Here is an 18,771-nt window from a genome sequence, read left to right on the forward strand (position 1 = left end):
ACCAAATCTCTTCACCAGTACTTGACAGCAAACCTCCAGAGAACTTTCAGGCTGTGTGTGGCCTCTAGCCTGGGATCCAAAATCTGTATAATGGCTTGTGTAGACAGTAGGAACCCAGTCTCCATGGGATTCTGTCTGTAAGGTGCGGCATGGGGGATCGGGGGTGGCCTTCTGAAATGTCCAAATATACCTGGTTTAGTCTCCTTTTCCCCTCAAGAAAGACTCCTTTTTTTAAAAATTACTTTTTCTGAAGCCAGATTACTCACTTCCAGGGTTCTCTTACACCTGCCACTTTCCAAGGGAATTTTTTTGGTATAATCCCTTAATCTTTCTGGAAGGCTAACAAAACATTGCATATAACCAACTTTTGCCTCCAAAACACCCTATTCTTTTCCATAAGGCTTTTTAAAGGACTTTTTGTTCTCTGGGTTCATTCAACTCTATTAACATATCCATTTAGCATCTTTGCTCTGTTTTCTTGTTATTTCTCATTTCATTCTTTACATGTTACTTAGGACTTCAGTGTGAGTATAGTATCTTCCACTCTCATACCAAAGTGCCATTCTAGGATTCTCATAATTAATATTTAGCTTGGCTTTGCATTTCATTCTCATGCTCTCTTAATTTTTTCCTAAAGCTCATTTGTTTGTCCCTACACCCCAGGTGGGACTTAAACTCGGGATCCCAGCTCAAGAGTCGCATGCTCCACGGACTGAGCCAGCCAGGCACCCCTTTCTCCCTCTTTTAGAAGGAGGAAAATGAGGTGGAAGGCATCAAACATAGACCTTTGAAAGCCTTGTACTACCAGAGGTCTCGGCAGTAGATTCCCTGCTTCTGCTTTTTAAAAGCCTCCTCCCCTCAGGGCTGTCCCAACCCACTGAGTTTAAAGTTTAACTGAAGTGGGACACGTTGATGACCCCAACCCGCGAGGTTAGGGGATGTAGCCCCCCCCCCCCCCCCCCATCATGTTTCTGAGGCAACGCGGTCATGGGTGAGGACAAGGTGGTAGAGGGAGAACAGGTAGCGGAAGACGTTCCCAAAGATGAGGGGTTCCAATAGCCTATTCATGGCTTATTCACTGAAGCTCTGAAGCAACTCGAGTGGCTCAGTTGGGCGGCTGCAGAGGCCAGGGTAGAAGAGCAGGATGACGTCCTACAGCGCCCGCAAGTTGACACGAGGTCACGGAGAGCCAGGACAAGTTTAAGTATATGCAAACATGCTGGCGGCGCCGCGTCGGGCCAACGGGGACAGCTCAGGACCTGAGGAAGCCAGCCTAGAAGTCGAGACCAGGCGCTGACAGGAGTGCCTGCCCACAGCTCGGAATCCCTCCTCCAGGCAGGTGAGAAACGAAGCCGCAAAAGAGCTGACAGCCAGGGTCACGTGACGAAGCCCCAGTTGGACTCTAATTGGCTATAATGTCTCACGGCCTCTCCCACTGTTGGCACGGTCTCTTCGGAAACTACATTTCCCAGAAGGCCCCGCAGGGCTTAGCTCCTCCTAGCTGGTTAGATGCGCGTCGTGCCCGCTTTGCCCAGCCTCTACGGGGCTTCGAGAGGCAAGGAAGAAGGAGCCCCGGGGGCGAAACCTTCTGGATTAGAACAGCCCGCACACTGGAGGCAGGGAGGAGAGTCGCGGCTCGGCCCCTCCTTTTGCGCATAGACCTTTGGGAAATGTAGTAACACGTAGGTTTCTGGGGCCTGTGGCTCTCACCTCTCCCCGGAGTCGCTGCTAATGGAGCGGGAACCAGTGGGGGAGGCGGAGGGTCCCGGGGAGCCTTCCACACTGGCTCTTCCTTCTCCACCAGGTGGCACAGCGCGCGAACGTCTGCCCATCCACCTCCTGGTTATCCCATGCTGGGATACCCTTCTAACCTATCGCCCTGAGAATTCTGCAAGCTTAGATTTCCACGAAGTACTGTTTAGAGGGATCTGCTGAGAAATGGGAAGACTATTTTAAAAGAAACAAATGATGGCGGCCCTACATTACTCCCCTCCTCTGTGTTGCTCACCGGACGCTTTATGAGGGGACACTAAACCATGGCGCTACGCGTATGGGGGATCCATTTTATGTTTGGACTTCCCATCGGGCGCTGATTTCCGCTCCCCGGGAGGGTCCGCTGGTCCTGCGGGTGTTCTCAACTCCCGGCTGCCCACTTTTGGGCCACCACGACCGTCGGCTATAGCCCAAGCCTGCCTTGGAGGGCATTCGTTCTGCCAGCTGCGGGGGTGACGGTCTAATTTTACTGAAGGGAAGCCTGAGGGTGTGGTGGGTAAAAGGTTGTTGACGAGTCTGTACGGCTAGTCGTGCCGTCCGCTCGCTGCGGCTGGAACAAATTCTGACTCCTGTCTCACACCTGTCCTGTCCACCTCGCGTGGTGGTAATCCCCTTTTCTCAGTTTTGCTGCCTCAGGTTAAGTCATAATCATGCCGGCCATTCTAACGGTCCCATCCCGCCAGTGTTTACTGGGAGTGTGTTTAGTGCCAGGCATTGCGCCTGGGGACACGGGGTTGAAAGGGGGTGGGGGTGGGGGGCGCGGCCTCACCCTCGCGGAGTTTACCGTCTAATGGGGAAGACAGTGGTTACAGCACACAGATAGGAGTAAAATGTCAGATTGTGGTAAGTAGAAAAGAGAAACAGGGTGCTACAAGAGAGAATGCGAGGGAGCCCTGAGTTAGATTGGGAGATTCTGAAGAGGAAGAAATGCCTGATTAGAGACCTGGAAGCTGAGAAACAGGAAGCTCTGTGACACCCACGAAACGAGTAATGTAGGCTGGGGGAACAGCAAGTGCAAAGGCCCTGGGGTAGAACTTAGTGTTTTGTGATTCAGGGAACTGAGAGGGGGGCACCTGGGTGGTTCAGTTGGTTAAGCATCTGCCTTTGGCTCAGGTCATGATCCCAGGGTCCAGGGATTGGGCCACGGGGGCTGGCTGGGGGGTCCCTGCTCAGGGAGGAGCCCGCTGCTTCCCTATTTTTGCCTCTCCCTCCTTCCCCTCCTCATGCTCTCTCTCTCTCTCTCTCTCTCTCTTTCTTTCTCAAATAAATAATAAAAATAAAATCTTTTTTAAAAAGGGATGAGAGAAGCCTTTTGTGACTGGAGCACCGTGAAGTAGGGAGTGAGTAGAGCAAATAAAGGCTGGCCTCCCTTCCTCCAGTCTTGCCTCTTTGAAGGCAAGCACCGGCAATATAGAAAAATTCTCAAAATTCAAATACGATTTTACTCCCTTTTGGAGGCTTCATGTTCCCTGCAAGTCAAACTCCTTGGGCCCGGTGCTCAAGGACCCGCATCACTGGATTGACCTTGCTCTCCAGTCTCCCTTTTTTGTCTCTGCTTGGTATGCGTTATCCCATGTGCTTGCTGAGCAGGCTGACTTCGATTCGCCCTTCCTGTCCTGGTCACAGAATTGCTTCCTCCGTGCTCTTCTCCAGTGCGTGCCCCACACTAGCTATCTAGTGACTGGTTTGCCTACTAATCTCTAAGCTGCTGCTCTCAGTAACTTGTTTTCTTCCTCTATATGATGCAGAACGTGAGGCCAGGCAGTTGGCATTTTTATAACAAATTTCCACGGAGACACTGAGTGGGACAGGTAGCCATCACTAGCCTCCACGTGATTCCTGATGAGAAGGCGATGTGGGGCTCCTGTCCACAGCAGAGTAGAAATCATCCAAAGGGGGCAGAAGATATGAGTAAGAAATCTACACATTTCATGACCAGGCACTGTCTCATCCACTGTCTCATTTAACCCTCATGACAATTGTGGGTCTTCGATTCCTTTTGCAGTCAAGAAAGTTGGTGAGCAGAGGCTTGCCCAGAGTTCACCCAACTGATAATAAGGAACCTGGGATAGGAGCCTAGATCTCTCTGACCTCAAAGCTTGAGGCCCTTAATACTCCCGTTGCTCCTTTTGCTTCTATTCTGGCTCCTTTCACCAGTGCAAGAGCCTGAGAAGTTTTTTTTTTTTTTTTTTTTTAAGATTTTATTTATTTATTTGACAGATAGAGATCACAAGTAGGCAGAGAGGCAGGCAGAGAGAGAGGGGGGGAAGCAGGCTCCCTGCTGAGCAGAGAGCCCGATGTGGGGCTCGATCCCAGGATCTTGGGATCATGACTCGAGCTGAAGGCAGAGGCTTTAACCCACTGAGCCACCCAGGTGCCCCTAGGAGCCTGAGAAGTTCAAGGAACTGACCTCCACGTGTCTTCTATCTCAGGTAGGTCATTTCCCCCAAGAATATCAGATCTGGAACAGCCATTGCAGTGGGGCTCCAGCCCTTCCAGAAATCAGTGACTCATTTCAGTCTCTGCTTTTGTTAGTATTTACAAGGCTTAGAAGAACTGGTAAGACTCAGATGCAGAAAATCCAGGAAAGGACACTCTTGGATTTGCTATCCTGTAGAGTTCTGCCCTATAGAATTCTCTGAGATGATTAAAATGTCCTATAACTATGCTGTCCAGTGTGATAGGGTTCCTACTTCGATAGTAGCTCCATGTCCTCACTCCCCTGGAAGTCTCTGACTCCAGGGTGTCCGAGACAGCTCAGTCTGAGACTACAGACCCCTGGGCTAGATCTTCAAGGGCCCTCCAGATCCAAGCTCTCTACCTTAGCTCTGGCTCAAGCCATGTCTAAGAACACACATCAGGGTACAAACGGATATGGCCAGTGCATTGTTGATCTCGCCACTCCAGCATCCTCCAAGAGACTGGCCCAGAGCAGATGCCAGGTTTACACTGGATGAATGAACTTACTTTCTCTGCCCCAGGCTTCTACAATCTCTCCCTATCATGTGGACGAAGGGCTTCCGCCTTCCAGGGAAGGTGAATGAAACCAGTGTTTCGTCACCATCTCCTCCATCCTGACTTCCTGGGGTGTGTGCCAAGGTGCAGCTGAAAACCAGTGAGTAATAATTCCTTGGAAACATGCTGGATCCAGCATTTTTATGTGACAATCTGATTTTTATTTTGAAACTGTGCAAAATGAAAGCCCATATAAGCATCGGCTCTGTATGATTAGAGGCAGTGTGGTTCTGGGGAAAGAGGGCTAGTCTCAGGATCACCCCAGATCTCACAGGCTCTGTTGGACAAGGGGCTCAGTACCTTTGAGCCCCAGTTTTCTCATGAGTAAAACAAAAACATTAGACTCTACTCTTCTTCCTACTGTTAATGTGAAGGCTTAAAAAATGGCTGCTCACACCCGCAGTGAGCCTACATGAAGTACCTTTCAAGTGATCGTTTGCCTGAATCCGGTCTATTTTCATGGTTTAGTTTTTCTAACACCTTTCGCTTAACCCTTCTACCACCGGTGCCTTTCTCATTTGCAAGGTTTTCACTAGTTTTTGGCTTCTTTGGATTCCAGTAGATCGTATTGGGTGCCAGCCATTGAATCACCTGCTCCTTTGCCCTATCTGGAGCCTCTTAAATGCCCAGCATTCTGAACTCCCTGACAAAGCACTGAGAGAGGTTCCGGTTTCCTTCCTCTTCCATTCCTCCCATTCCTACTTCCCCGAAAAAAACCCCAACAAATCAAGAAAAATCCCGGAGGTTTCTATTTTGGCAGTTAGCACTCTTACCACTAGATGTCGCATGTGTGCAAGTCATCAGTCTTAAGACAAAGACTCTTTTTTTTTTTTTTTTAAATGTTTTTATATTCCACCTCAATCCACAAAAGCTTCGAGAGGAATTATACAAGTACAAAATATGCAAAAGGATAAAATGAAAAGTTGAAGGGATTGGAGAAAATAGAGAACAAGTGGGCGAGGTAACTCCAGGATGGGTCCTCGGAGGGAGGAGGACACTGAACAGCGAAACAAACACCAGTGACTTCCATGGAGCTGTTTCCGTGGGTCCTTCCATGCAGGCCTATGGTGTGATGGTACATGAGGAAACACAGTTCTCTGCGGCGCAGACACCACGTTACCAGGACCTGGTGAATTGACTGCTGCATGCCTTTGTATTTTCAAAAAGTGAAATATACACCCACCTCCTGTCCCCTACTGAGGTTTGGGTGGAGTTTGGGACCAGGAGGCTCTCCTTGAGGCTGTGGTCACAGTCCCCAGGGTGGCACCCCATGACCACCCTTGCCTCCTGGTTTTCACACCCGGTGGAGTCCCGTCTTCTTCCTGCCCCTGCCACATACTAGGGGGTGGTCTGTGTGACCAACAGAATATAAGAGGAGTGATGGCATGTTGTTTCTGAGGTTGGGTTATAGAAGATATCAGACATCTCTTGGTGTCTCTGTGTCTTTCTTTGTCTCTGTCTTTCTATCAGATCATTTGTTCTGGGGAAAGCTAGCTGGCATGTCATGAGGAGCCCTCTGGAGAGACCCACGTAGCAAAGAACTGAGACCTTCTGGCAATAGCCAGCATTCATTCGCTAGTCATGTATGCAAGCCACCTTGGAAGCAGACCCTTCAGGCCAACAGACACCTTGACTGAAATCCTATGAGAGACCCCGAGGAAGACCATCTGGCTAAATCCATCCTTAGTTCTGCAAGATCTTAAGTGTCCTTTTCAAGGGCTAAGCTTTAGTGGTAGTTTGTTACACAGCAATAGCTAACTAATGCAGAGGCCAATGGAAACCCAAGGTTGCATTGGAGGTAATTTTGCATGGGTGGGTCAACTTGGTTTTAGAGACCAAGGAAATATTTCAGAAGAAGTGTATGGGCTTTAAATCTGAGAGACGTGGGCACCAATTGAGGCTGTGTCTGTGGAAAGACAGAAGTAGAAGTAGAAGTAGACAGAAAGTAGAGACAGAAAGACAGAAGTAGAAGTCCCCATGTGAAATGTCTGCAAAGGTTTCTTTGCAGGGTGGTAAGGGCAAGGACCTCAATTGTCTTACTCACTGTGGCACCCTCATGGCCTAGTGCAGGCCCTGGCACGTGGTGGTCATCCTACAAAAATATATTTTTTTAAGATTTTATTTATTTATCAGAGAGAGAGAGAGACAGAGAGAGCATATATGCAGAGGGAGAGGGAGAAGCAGACTCCCTGCCAAGCAGGGAGCCTGATATGGGGCTCGATCCCAGGACACTGGGATCATGACCTGGGCCGAAGGCAGACGCTTAACAACTGAGCCACCCAGGTGCCCCTCTACAACTCTTTCTTTAATGGATATGTGAATGGTGAGCTATAACTCTGACTGAGCCATTTAATTTTCTGGAAGACATTCATTAAGCTCCTACTGTGTGCAAAGTACATAATGTTGGTTAAGCTTCCATGGAACTTTTGTGTCCTCTGCAGATGACATGCACCTTTCCCCCCATCATGTCTCCCCTCACTCTGTATTTTCTCCTCGGAATTCTTTATTATTTTTGTAGAGCCTTGAATGGGCTTTGGATTGTGTTCTGAAAACATTCTCATGAGAGTAGTGTTCTTAGGCCATCATGACAAGTAATTTCTGGTTAGGAGAAATTTTTCCAACAGGAGATATATCAACCCAGGATACTGGATTTATTTTGTGTAGTTGTGTTTTAGGGCCTGCCCTATTTTTTTTCTTCTTCCTCCCACCCCTTTCTTTAAAAAAAAAAAAAATCTGAAATGGCTAATGCTAAGTTATAGTAGCTCAATTTCCCTGTAATAACTTTCTAGAGTCTATTTTCCCCCTTTCATCTGACTTTGGCGCTGATTTTAACCAGATCTTCCCGTAACAGAAACATTTTGGGGGTGAAGGAGAATCAGTGATTTGCCTCAGACCCTTGTCCACCCCGCCCCCTCCCAAGTATAAACAGTCCTTCCTCGGTAGCTAGCTCTGTAGGACTTCCCCGTGCCCCCTCTGCCGCCCACCCCCCTTGTCCCCACACAGCTATTATTTATTGAGTGCCCGCCACACGCCCATCCTTGTGTTATGCAGGTGTTACAGGCCTTATTTGAATCTGTGCTGGGGACTGTGAATTGCCTTGTCGATTTTGTTAGTCCAGGTCCTTCCAGGAGCAGACACCAGGATGGGATTAATTGTGTAAGGATTTTACTAGGGGAAAAATGCCTTTCAAAGGAAATAGTGAGAAGGCTTAAAGGCCAGGAGGGCCATCACACCCCAAAGGAAGGGGGCACAGGGAGACAGTTGGGTACAAGTGTCCCAGTGTACCCTGCATTTTCAGGAAAATTCGGTCTCACGAAGTTTTGGGAAAGCTGTCAGGGAGTCCTTGAGCCAAAGCCAGTCGGCAAAGGAGTCGGGGCCTTGTCTCTCGGGACTGGGTCTGACTTTGCTCCCAACCAAACTCAGTCATTGGTGGGGTGCAGCGCATGGGAGGTGTGGCCAATGAACGTCAAAGCACAGCAGCTGGTGTCCTCAGCTCCAAGCCAGTAGAAGTCTGTGGAAGCCCCCTTCTGTGGCTGCCCCCCTCCCCCCACTTATTCTCTTTTCTTTTTAAGTAACAGAAGCCTGATTTATTTGGGTGGCGAAGATGTGATGCCGAACTAGGAGATTTTAGGTCCCTGCCTTCCTTGCAACAGGTTGTGTCTCTATGAGTGTATTTACGAGTAGTCATGTAACGTAAGCAGCAGTGTTGGGAGGACCTACCAGTAGCGCTCCTCGAGGGGATCTGAGTCAGCCGGGAGGTGCCTACCATGTCCCCTTCTCTCTGCCAGGACTAAAGACAGAATGGCTGCACCCTTGGTGGTCATTTTGCGCCAAGAGGCAGTTTGTTAATAACGGAAAGACAAATACACAAATAGCAAGAGTCTATGTCGCTAACAAATAGAGACCTCACGTCCACTTTGGATGGCCTGGTTCCAAACTTTAACCTGAGAGAAACACCCCTCTTTTTTAAGGTCATTGTTACCTTGTGTTATAAGCAGGTAAATCTAATCCCAGTTGGTACAGTATCTAATCTTCACCATGCCTCTGCCATGCAGGCATATTTATGCCCATTTTACAGATGAGGAAAATGAAGCTTAGAATGAGTAAGTGTTAGATTTAGAGCCCGGGGTGGTACTGAGGATCCTTTGAGCTGCGAATAACAGAAGAGTGTTTGTCAGTCTTTCCTGAAGACAAGAACTGGCTGGGAACTTGCTGAACACACAGATAGCCTGTCCTCTCCCTTGGATGTCCTCATTCGACAGGTCCAGGTCTGAGAAGCTATTTTATCTGCGACAGACAGCCCGGCCCATCATTACCCTCTGGCAACAGGGTGAATCCCCTTGTGGGTGAGGACCGACACCAGGCAGCTCAAACAGTGAGGAGGTAAACACTTCCCGTAAGAAGACTTCTGTGAGCCCAAGAATTGTGTGGGGAGCTTGACAGAAATACAGATTCTGGGCTTTCCTTTCATAGACTGGGAATCAGTAGATCTTTGTGGAACCTGGGAGCTGGCCCTTTTCAGATGCTTCCCCAGAGGATCCTGATGCCTGTGGTCCAGGGACCCTGGTTTCACTGCGGGGAACGCAGCCCTGGAGTAGGATGGGCTGGGTTTGAATCCTGAGGCTGCCCTTTATTGGCTGGGTGACCTGTGTGTCATTGGTTTTGTCATTTTGGATTTGAAGAAAATGGTAAGGGCTACCTGAGTTGTGAGGGACTCAGCGGACTCAGAGGACTCAGCGACATTGAATTCCAGCCTGTTAACTTGCAGTGTTATAGAAATTGACAGAGGGTTCAGTTATGGGGGGTAAGTTTCACAAATCCCCAGGGAACCAAGGTTCCCAGGAGGCTGGTCCCGGAGCTGGGACTCCCCCTTTCTCTGTGCGGCTACTTCTGGCCTTGAGAGTGACCGATGTGCCTGTGTATGAAGAAGCTGAGTAAAGGTCTTCTAGAACATGCTCCTGTGTTCTCCCAGCTGCCACCTCCCTCCCTCTGGTCCCCTTCTTTGCAAGTCTGCCCAAGAGTCGTCTGCACTCAATGGATCCGTTTTCTCCCCTCTGGCTCCCTCCTCAGCCCACTACAATCTGGATGCTGACATCACTGCTCTGCTGAAGTGGTTCTCAGGGCTTCTGTGTTGCCAAATCTGAAGACAATTTTTTTTTTTTTTTAAAGATTTGTTTATTTATTTTAGAGTGAGTGAGGGAGTGTACCTGTGAGTTAGGGAAGAGGCAGAGGGACAAGGAGAGAATCTCTAGCAGACTCTGCACTGAGCACAGAGTCCGAAGTGGGGCTCCACCCCATGACCCCAAGATCACGACCTGAGCCAAAACCAAGAGTCAGCCGCTCAGCCCTCTCAGCCCCCCAGGCACCCCCACCAGTGGAGGTTTCAAAGTCCTCATGTCATTTGAGCATTTGCTGCCGCCGTGTCCTTGTTCCTTCCTGGAACTTTGCTTTCTTGGCTCCTGGCACTCTCTTGTTCTATTTCTCCTTCTGTTTTGTGGTTGGTGCTTCTAGCCTCTACTGGACTTCTGCTTCAGTCTTTGTCTTACACGCTCTACTCTTTGCCCCTTTAATCCTCTATTTGTCTCTAATTCTTTCCCTGATTCCTTTTCTTTCTCTGATCAGAGCCCAGTCATTGAGTTCTTCTAAGTCCCAGTGAATCATCTCCCTTCATAGGACACCCTGGTTTCATGCAACCCTTTCCTTCCTTTCTCCACGGGATGGCTAAAATCAGGCCCAAAGAGTGCTCCCAAGTCTCCTTCACATGTCTTCCTACGAGGCCTAGTAATATCCTCAAAAATGGAAAATGAGACTGGATTTGTTGTGGATCAGGCCCCAGAGGGACCCTGAGATACACTTAATTGCTCCAACTTAAACTGGTATTAGAGACAGAATCACTCTGCAGGCTGAGTACATAACCCTTCATGCCCTTAGCTGGGATTCTGAGGCTTTCTGTCCAGGTCATTGCTCCTTTCAGAGGAGTGGGAGCCATTCCTCCTTCTATCAGGGACTTGTTTGACTTTGGACCTAGCTTGTACCTTTCTGGTTTCAGTTTTCTCATCAAAGAAATGCAGGAGATGGACTAATTTTCTCTGAGGTTTCTTCCAACCACTGGCACCATCACAACCAGCTTTTTGATTTCACTCCCAGGAATCTATACAGAAACAGTCTTCCAAGGGCTTAAAGATGTATGTATGCTCCCTCGTAATGACCCAAGGGCCTATCAAGAAGGGATTGTTTGGGGGCGCCTGGGTGGCTCAGTCAGTTGAGCGTCTGTCTTTTGATTTTGGCTCAGGTCATCATCTAGGGTCGTGAGATCCAACCCCTCTTTGGGTCCTCTGCTCAGTCTTCTTGAGATTCTTTCCCTCTTTTCCTCCCCCACTTGTGCTCTCTCTCTCTCTCTCTCTCTCAAAGTAAATAAATAAATCTTTTAAAAAACCAAGGGATTGGTTAAATAACTTATGGTGTATACACTCAATGATGGCATTGCTCAAAGTAGGCATTCTGTTTGTTATTGGTCTCCTGGGAGATGAGGCACACGAGCCAGAATGTCAATCAATGACTTTATCAAGAAGGTCTTACTAACAATAACAATATGTATATATGTAAAAGCAGCTGAAGTGAATAGTGTGTTTAGAGACATAGTTGCTTTGCATTCTGGTACAAGCTCTCCCTTACTTTTCTCAGGCCAGAACACATAGGTCCTGGATTAGCACTGGTACACAGACCACACACTGAGTAGTGCTGGGGAGAAAAAAAATTCCCCTCAATTCTTCTAAGTTCTTTGACTAGTTTACTAATTAAATCGACACAGGAAAGACTAACAGAGCAAAATGAACCAAAAAGTGTTATAACATGCATACCTCCTCTATCTGTGGGAGAGACTCAGCAAGACTGAGTAATCTGCTGAAATGTCCAAAGCCATCATTTTAAATACTATCTTCAGTTAGAGACAAAAGAAGATGATGGGGTTGGGGAGTCAGATATGGGAGGTCACCAAGAAAAGTGGAGTGAGTAAGGGTAGGGTTGCCATCCAGATTTAAATCCATGTCTTCTCCATTGATAAGAGCTTCTAGAGATCTAGACTCACTGCCCCCCCCCCCCCCATTTCTTGGTACAGCTAGGGAGCCATCCTTACAAAAGGAGGTTTCCCTTATACAAAAAGGTAACTTCTGTTTGGTTTCAGAACTTCTCTTGTGTCTGCATTTTCTTAAAAATAACCAGCTTAAGGCACCTGGGTGGCTCAGTGGGTTAAGTCTCTGCCTTAGGCTCAGGTCATGATCTCGGGGTCCTGGGATCGAGCCCCGCATTGGGCTCTCTGCTCAGCGGGGAGCCTGCTTCCTCCTCTCCCTCTGCCTGCCTCTCTGCCTACTTGTGATCTGTCTCTGTCAAATAAATAAATAAATAAATAAATAAATAAATAAATAAATAAATCTTTAGAAAAAATAACCAGCTTAAAATAATCAGTATGCTAAAGAGACAGATCTTGGGGTGACAAAATTTGCTCCACTTCAGCATCATCACTCAAGCTTCACAAAAATAAAGTAGCCCCACTTGTGCAGGTGTATAAAGATGTCTCAGATGCATTGTTAAAAAAAATACGCTGCAGGGGCGCCTGGGTGGCTCAGTGAGTTAAGCCGCTGCCTTCGGCTCAGGTCATGATCTCAGGGTCCTGGGATCGAGTCCCGCATCGGGCTCTCTGCTCAGCAGGGAGCCTGCTTCCCTCTCTCTCTCTCTCTCTGCCTGCCTCTCTGTCTACTTGTGATCTCTCTCTGTCAAATAAATCAATAAAATCTTTAAAAAAAAATGTTAAAAAAAATACGCTGCAGAGCAGTATGGTGTTTTCAGAAACAGGGATCTATACAAAAAGGGGTACCTAAGTACACAGATGGGCTGATAGATGCATAAAGCATTTCTGGAACAAGTTTTGAGAAATTAACTGTACTTCCATCTGAGGAGTGGAGCTGGGATTCTGGGGTGAAAAATCTCCTTTTTGTCATATATCCAGACTGCTCTTCAGTGGGTCGTCTCTGGTATAGTGTCTAGAATCTGTTCTGATTGGTCTGTGCCCTTCTTGACACAGTTGTTAAACATTTTTGTCTTTTATCTTTTTTTTTTTTTAAGTGAACTCTACACCCAGCGTGGGGCTCGAACTTACAAACCTGAGATCAAGCTTTCTACCAAGTGAGTCAGCCAGCCACCCCAGTTGTCAAACATTTTGAATGTAAATCCTGCTATACTCTTTTACTCTTTTTTTAACCTATGTGCGTGTATCACTATCATATTTTTTAAAGATTTTATTTATTTACGTATTTATGTCTTTATTGAGAGAGTGTGTGCATGAATGGGGGGAAGGACAGAGGAAGAGGGAGAGAGAATCTCAAGCAGACTTCTTGCTGACCATGGAGCCCGATGTGGGACTTGATCTCATAACACCAAGATCATGACCTGAGCCAAAATCAAGAGTTGGTCCCTTAACCGAGCCACCCAGGTACCCTTCACTTTCACATATTTTTAAAAAAGATTTATTTATTTATTTTGCGAGAGAGAGAAAGAGCACATGTGAGGGGGTGTGGAGAGCGAAAGTGAGAGAGAGAATCCCGAGCAGAGCCCCCCTGCTGAGTGCGATGCCCAACTAGGGGTTCATCCTCACGACCCTGACATCATGACCTGACCTGAAAGCAAGAGCCGGTGCTTTAACCAAGTCACCCAGGCACTCCCCTCACTTTTGTATTTTTAAAACAAATTAGTTACAGAGCAAATACAGATGCTTCTTGAGTCTCTATTTGCTGATAACAAGTCTCCATTTTTCATTTTTTATGAACATCCCCTCTGTTCTCACCACTAGGCATGAGAACAAGGTAGTTCTCTCCGTCCTGTGCTTCGGAGCTCCTCTCCTGCAGCTATATTCACAGTAAGTCATTTCGGTTCACAGTTTAGAGATGAAGAAGGCCCAGGGGCCAGAGGACTGATTACAGTTCTAATTTACAATTATACAGTGATTTTTCACACTGCTCGTGGAATTCTTACTTCCTCCCTATTTGAGTTGGATGGTTAGAAGGATCCGATTTGATTGAAGTAGTATAGGCTGTGATTAGCCCAAGACTGTGGCATCTTCAGTTGAACTGGGAAGGATGGGGCAACAAAGGCAAATTATTTCCTCATTCCCACACAACTGTGTACTTACTGCGTGCAGCTGACCCTGTGTAGAAAAGGGAATTGACTTCTCCTTTCCTTTGAAATGGGAACTGTTGGGACATCTAAGTGGCCTCATTAAACTCAAGATGCAAACAGCCGGTGCCGCTGTAGGAGTCTGGGGGGACCTGAGACAATGTCCCTGGAGTCTGAGAGTTTTTGATTCAAATGCTTAAGGCCTATTTACTGTGGTTCTTGATGGAATTAAAAAAAAAAAAGATTTGCTTTTAAATATATTTTGTCTTATTTCTGTGTTAGAATGTGGTTGGCCCTTGCCCCTGGTTCCTGGGGAACAACCTCTCAATCCTTAGAAAGTCCTCTGAGTAATGAAAGACCCTTTGTTATCCGTCATAGGTCCTGAGAATTTATACTTGTAACGTGACTCAGAGTGGGGACGGGCCAAGCCAAAAAGACCAATGCTGTGATTAGAGGGTGGGGCTTTGAGCCCTGTGATATCAGCTTGACCCAGGGAAGAAAAAAGGGGTGTGGCCAATGAGCCAAACAATCATGGCTACGTAATGGAAAAGGACACTGAATTTTGGCTGAACCTCCCTGGTGGAAATGCTCTGTGTATGGTCACACATACACAGAGTGTAGGAGAGGGTAACGGGTCCTGACTCCAGGGGGAGAGAACATGTGATCCTCCCAGAGGCCCCCTCTCCTGTATGTTTCTTCCTTTGGCTGGTTCTGATTTATCCTTCTCCTGTATAAAACTACTTATAACTGTGGCAGTTCCCCAAGTTCTGTGAGATGTTCTAGTGAGTTATCAGATCTGAGGATGTAGTGGGAGCTCCTGAATTTGTAGCCAGCAGGTCAAGATGTGAGGGTGGCCTGAGGACCCCCAAACTTGTGGTTGGTTCTGAAGTGAAGGCAGTCTTATGGAGCGCTGTGCCCTTGTAAATTCTGGCCCAAGTCTGGGTAGTGGGTCTTAGAAGTCATTGCAATTTCCCTATGTATTTTAAGAAATTTAAAAATTAAGATTTACAAGAGTAGTGCAATGAATACTCATAAAGCCTTCACTTAGAGTCTCCAGTTGGTTTTTCATTCCAATATTTGCTTTATTTCTCTCCCTTCTTACATTAAACTTACCCCCCCCCACCAACCAGTAAAAAGTTATAGACATAACATCCCCAGACACTTCGTGGCATATACTTCCTGAGAATCAGGATATTGTCCCACATAACTCTAATGTCATGATCACACCTAAGAAATTTAGCATTGATATCATAAATACTCTCTAATATATCGTATTTATTTCCCTATTGTCTCCCAAATATTATAATAATGCTTTTTCTCTAGACTTATGATCCTATCAAGGATACATATTATATTTGATTGTCATTTTCCCCTCCTTTAATCTAGATTCTAGAACTGCCCCCTAGATTTATTTTATTTTATTTTTTTTTTTTGTCTTTCAGGACATATATTTGAAGGGGCCAGGCTTCTTGTCTTGTATATTATCCCATGATCTTGATTTGTCTGTTTCCTCATGATTAGACTCAGACTATACATCGTTGGCAAGAATACAAATTTGATGCGGGCTGGCTGGGTCCAAGGACCCAGAGGGGGTCCCACAGTATGAGCCAAGAGGGTCCTTGGCTTTGCACAGGATAGAAAACAAACATGAGCCAAGAGGAAGTGAGAGCAGAGTTTACTGAAGATAGAGAGAGCAGATACAGACAAAGCATCTGGGAGACTTGGAAAGGATAGAAAAGTGGTTGTTATCTTTGCTTGAGACCTGGGGTTTTTGTTGAGGATTGTGGTCTGATACACCTGTCCTCTCAGGCGTCTAGGAACTGGTCAAAACAAAGACAAGTGCTCGGATATCCTCCTTAACTCACCCCCTGCAACCAGGAGTTGTAGTGTCCAGGTGTCTGGAGTTGGTGGTAGAATGTTCAGGATGACCTCAACCAGTCACTCCTTAGTTGTTTGTTATCTGTTGTGCTGGGAGATTCCAAAGAGATCCGTAACTCCTTGACCTTTCTGAGGAGGACCTACATCATCGGTGCGATAAGGCATGTGTGAGATACGGGTGCAGGTCCTGGCAAAAATAGAGGCAGGAAAACGAGCAAGAAGTAGTCCTTTGTGGGGTCCCTTCAGTTTTCCTGTCTCAAAGCTATGTAGATGATGAAAGGTTTGCTCTGGAAAAGGGATAAAGTACATCAGCAGTGAAGTACAGGTATGCTCCACCTGGCACGTGGGAGAGCTGCGTGGGTCCAGGGTGGAGGGGATGTCATGGAGCAGGAATGTTGGGGGGTCGCCGGAAGCTCCTCCTGTCTTCTCACTCTTCTGACATCATCTCATCCCAGCCCACCCCACGGTTTAGCAGGTTCTCACATGTCCACCTCCAGCACAGACTGCTTCCCCAAACCCAGTCCTTGGGTTCATCTCAAAGCTGTCTCTAAGGTCCCTCATACCCAACATGTTCAACACTGAACTCTAGAGTTTGTACACCAGCCCCTCGCCACGTGTGCTCCTCCTGTGCTCTCCGCTGTCTCCAGGAACGGCCGCACCCCCACTCAGTTACCTGAAGTGGAAACCTGAGCCTCGTCCATGACGCACGCTTCTCTTTCCCCTCCTCCTGTAGCCAGCCCAGCGCCAACTCCTGCTATTTTGGCCACTTAAATTCCTGTCTGATCCATCCACTCTCTCAGTCTTCTGTGCCACTGCCTTAGTCCGAGTCCCTACCCCGCTATAGTCCCCTAACGGCTCCTTAGGTTTCCACTGAGGCTCCCTTCTGAATTTGCTCTCCACAGAGCAGCCAGAGTATCTTACTAAAATGTAAATTAAAAAAAAAAAAAGATTTTATTTATTTGAGAGAGAGAGAGGTAGAGAGAGAGCATGAGAGCGCACGTACAAATGAGGGGAGGGACAGAGGGCGAGGGAGAAGTAGACTCCCCACTGAGCAGGGGGGGTGCCCTTGGGGCTCCATCCCAGGACCCCAAGATCATGATCTGACCCGAAGTCAGATGCCTAACCCACTGAGCCACCCAGGCGCCCCAAAATGTAAATTTTCTGATTCATTCCCTCGCTTAGAATCCTTCATTGTGTTGAAGAACAAAAATTCAACCCAGGGAATTTGAAGATGTAATTGGCTTTATTAAGTGGTTCATGAATGGGCAGGATCTCCTCTAGCAAGTACGGCCTTGTTTCAAGGAGTCGTACAAAAGGAACCTTTTCATAGATAGGAGGATGGGGCAAGAAGGTTATTAGCAAAAGAAAAGAAAGGATTATTTCTGATCAGCACATCTTTGGGGGAGAGGGGAAGGGCATGACAGGGTTGTTTATCCGGCAGCTGACCTCACTGGTACTGATCAGGAAATTTCCCATTGAAGCTAGAAGGTCTCATTCCTGGGATGGGTTGAAACTGTAATTAAGTCTTGGCTTGCTGTTGGGAGGTGGCAGTCGGTCGGGGTGGGCACAGATGAACCCACTTGGAGCTTTTGTTTCTTTTTTGAACCAAATGGATACTCATTGCTCCTTCAACAAAGACCAAAATCTTTGCTAAGCCCTCTGGCCTCTATGTGCCCTGTTCTTCCTGGTGCTCTCTACTCTGTGGCCGTACTGCCCCCCTTTTCAGTCTCTTTGACCCCAAACAACTTGTCTCCTGTTCCCTGGGATGCACGCACATGTGTCTCACATGTGTTTTCCCTTCACATCTTGTCTCATTAGCCCTTTCCCTCTGGGAGTCTTCCCTGTTATACAATCTTAGAGCACTCTGTTTTTCTCCCCCTTTAGCCCGCATTATAGATCGTGTTTCTGCAGTCATTCCGTGTTTCTTTAGGATCTGTCTTCCCCACTGCCAAGTGCTCACGGGCAATGCCCATATCTGACCTCTCGATAGCCCCAGCATGGGGGGCACAGTGCCGCAGTCGATAAACACCTGGGGGTGTGCGACCGGCCTGCCAGTGGGCCTCCCGAGAATTCCAAAGGGTATGCGTGCTCATGCAAATGCGAGAGAATTCATTCCACACTCTCTTACAGTCTTGGTAAGTTTGATAAAATATTATCTATTTTATCTGCTCAGCCTGACTTCAAAAGTCCATGGGGAAATTTTTATTTCAAAGCAGTTCCTATATTTAAACTTTGAAAAGGAAGAACGACGAGCATTTCTCCCATCTTCCCATTACGTCTTGAGCCATCTAAGCTCGGAGGGGGGCCAAGGCAGCAAATGAAGTAAGAGGCCATTGATATGCAAATATGCCATTAAGATCGGAGGCCCCACCCCAGAACTCGATCTCCCGTTCTTTCCAAGTCAAAGCCAATTTGCATTTAAAAAAATGAATCTCCCAAACTTGAAATTATTCTTCAAAGCTAAAATTCATGGAAATTAAACTATTGAAAATATTGAGCTTTCAATACAACACATTGCTGTTTTGGGGGGAGAAAGCTGACTGTCTTTCAGAAATTAGGTTCTGTTGGCTTGTGATGGGCTACTGGTTTAAGGATGGACACTCTTGACCTAGGACTGCCCACTGTTTCTCTGGAGCATAGACACACCAAGCAGTTAAGGGAGGGGCTGCTGGAGACATGGGTCCCATTTTCGAGTTATGGAAACTGAGACTCAGAAGATCACTTGATGTATTTGAAATACAATCTAGTCTTCAGATCACACGTATGGAGCACCTCTCTCAACACTTCTTAAGATGTCAAAGGGCTGTCATTCTCTGTTGAGCAGAGACCAGAGCTGCCAAGGCTACTCAGGCCCGCTCTGCCCAACAGATTTCACAGGAGCTTTGGAATGTATTTCTAATCTCATAGAAAGGAAGCAAAGCAAATTCCTTCCATGTA

The 18,771-nt window shown here is 47.2% G+C and overlaps 1 long non-coding RNA gene across 1 annotated transcript; it reads left to right on the plus strand.

Annotated features, from left to right (window-relative positions):
- Positions 1-1,559: 1,559 nt before the first annotated feature.
- LOC125109948 (uncharacterized) lies at positions 1,560-14,084 on the plus strand. The gene is made up of 5 exons (XR_007130388.1): positions 1,560-1,682; positions 1,805-2,616; positions 4,755-4,888; positions 5,849-5,855; positions 13,641-14,084. It is a non-coding gene; the product is annotated as an uncharacterized LOC125109948 (long non-coding RNA).
- Positions 14,085-18,771: the final 4,687 nt, after the last annotated feature.

The sequence above is a fragment of the Lutra lutra genome, chromosome 9 (genome assembly GCF_902655055.1).
Source record: "Lutra lutra chromosome 9, mLutLut1.2, whole genome shotgun sequence".
NCBI classification, from domain to species: Eukaryota; Metazoa; Chordata; class Mammalia; order Carnivora; family Mustelidae; genus Lutra; species Lutra lutra.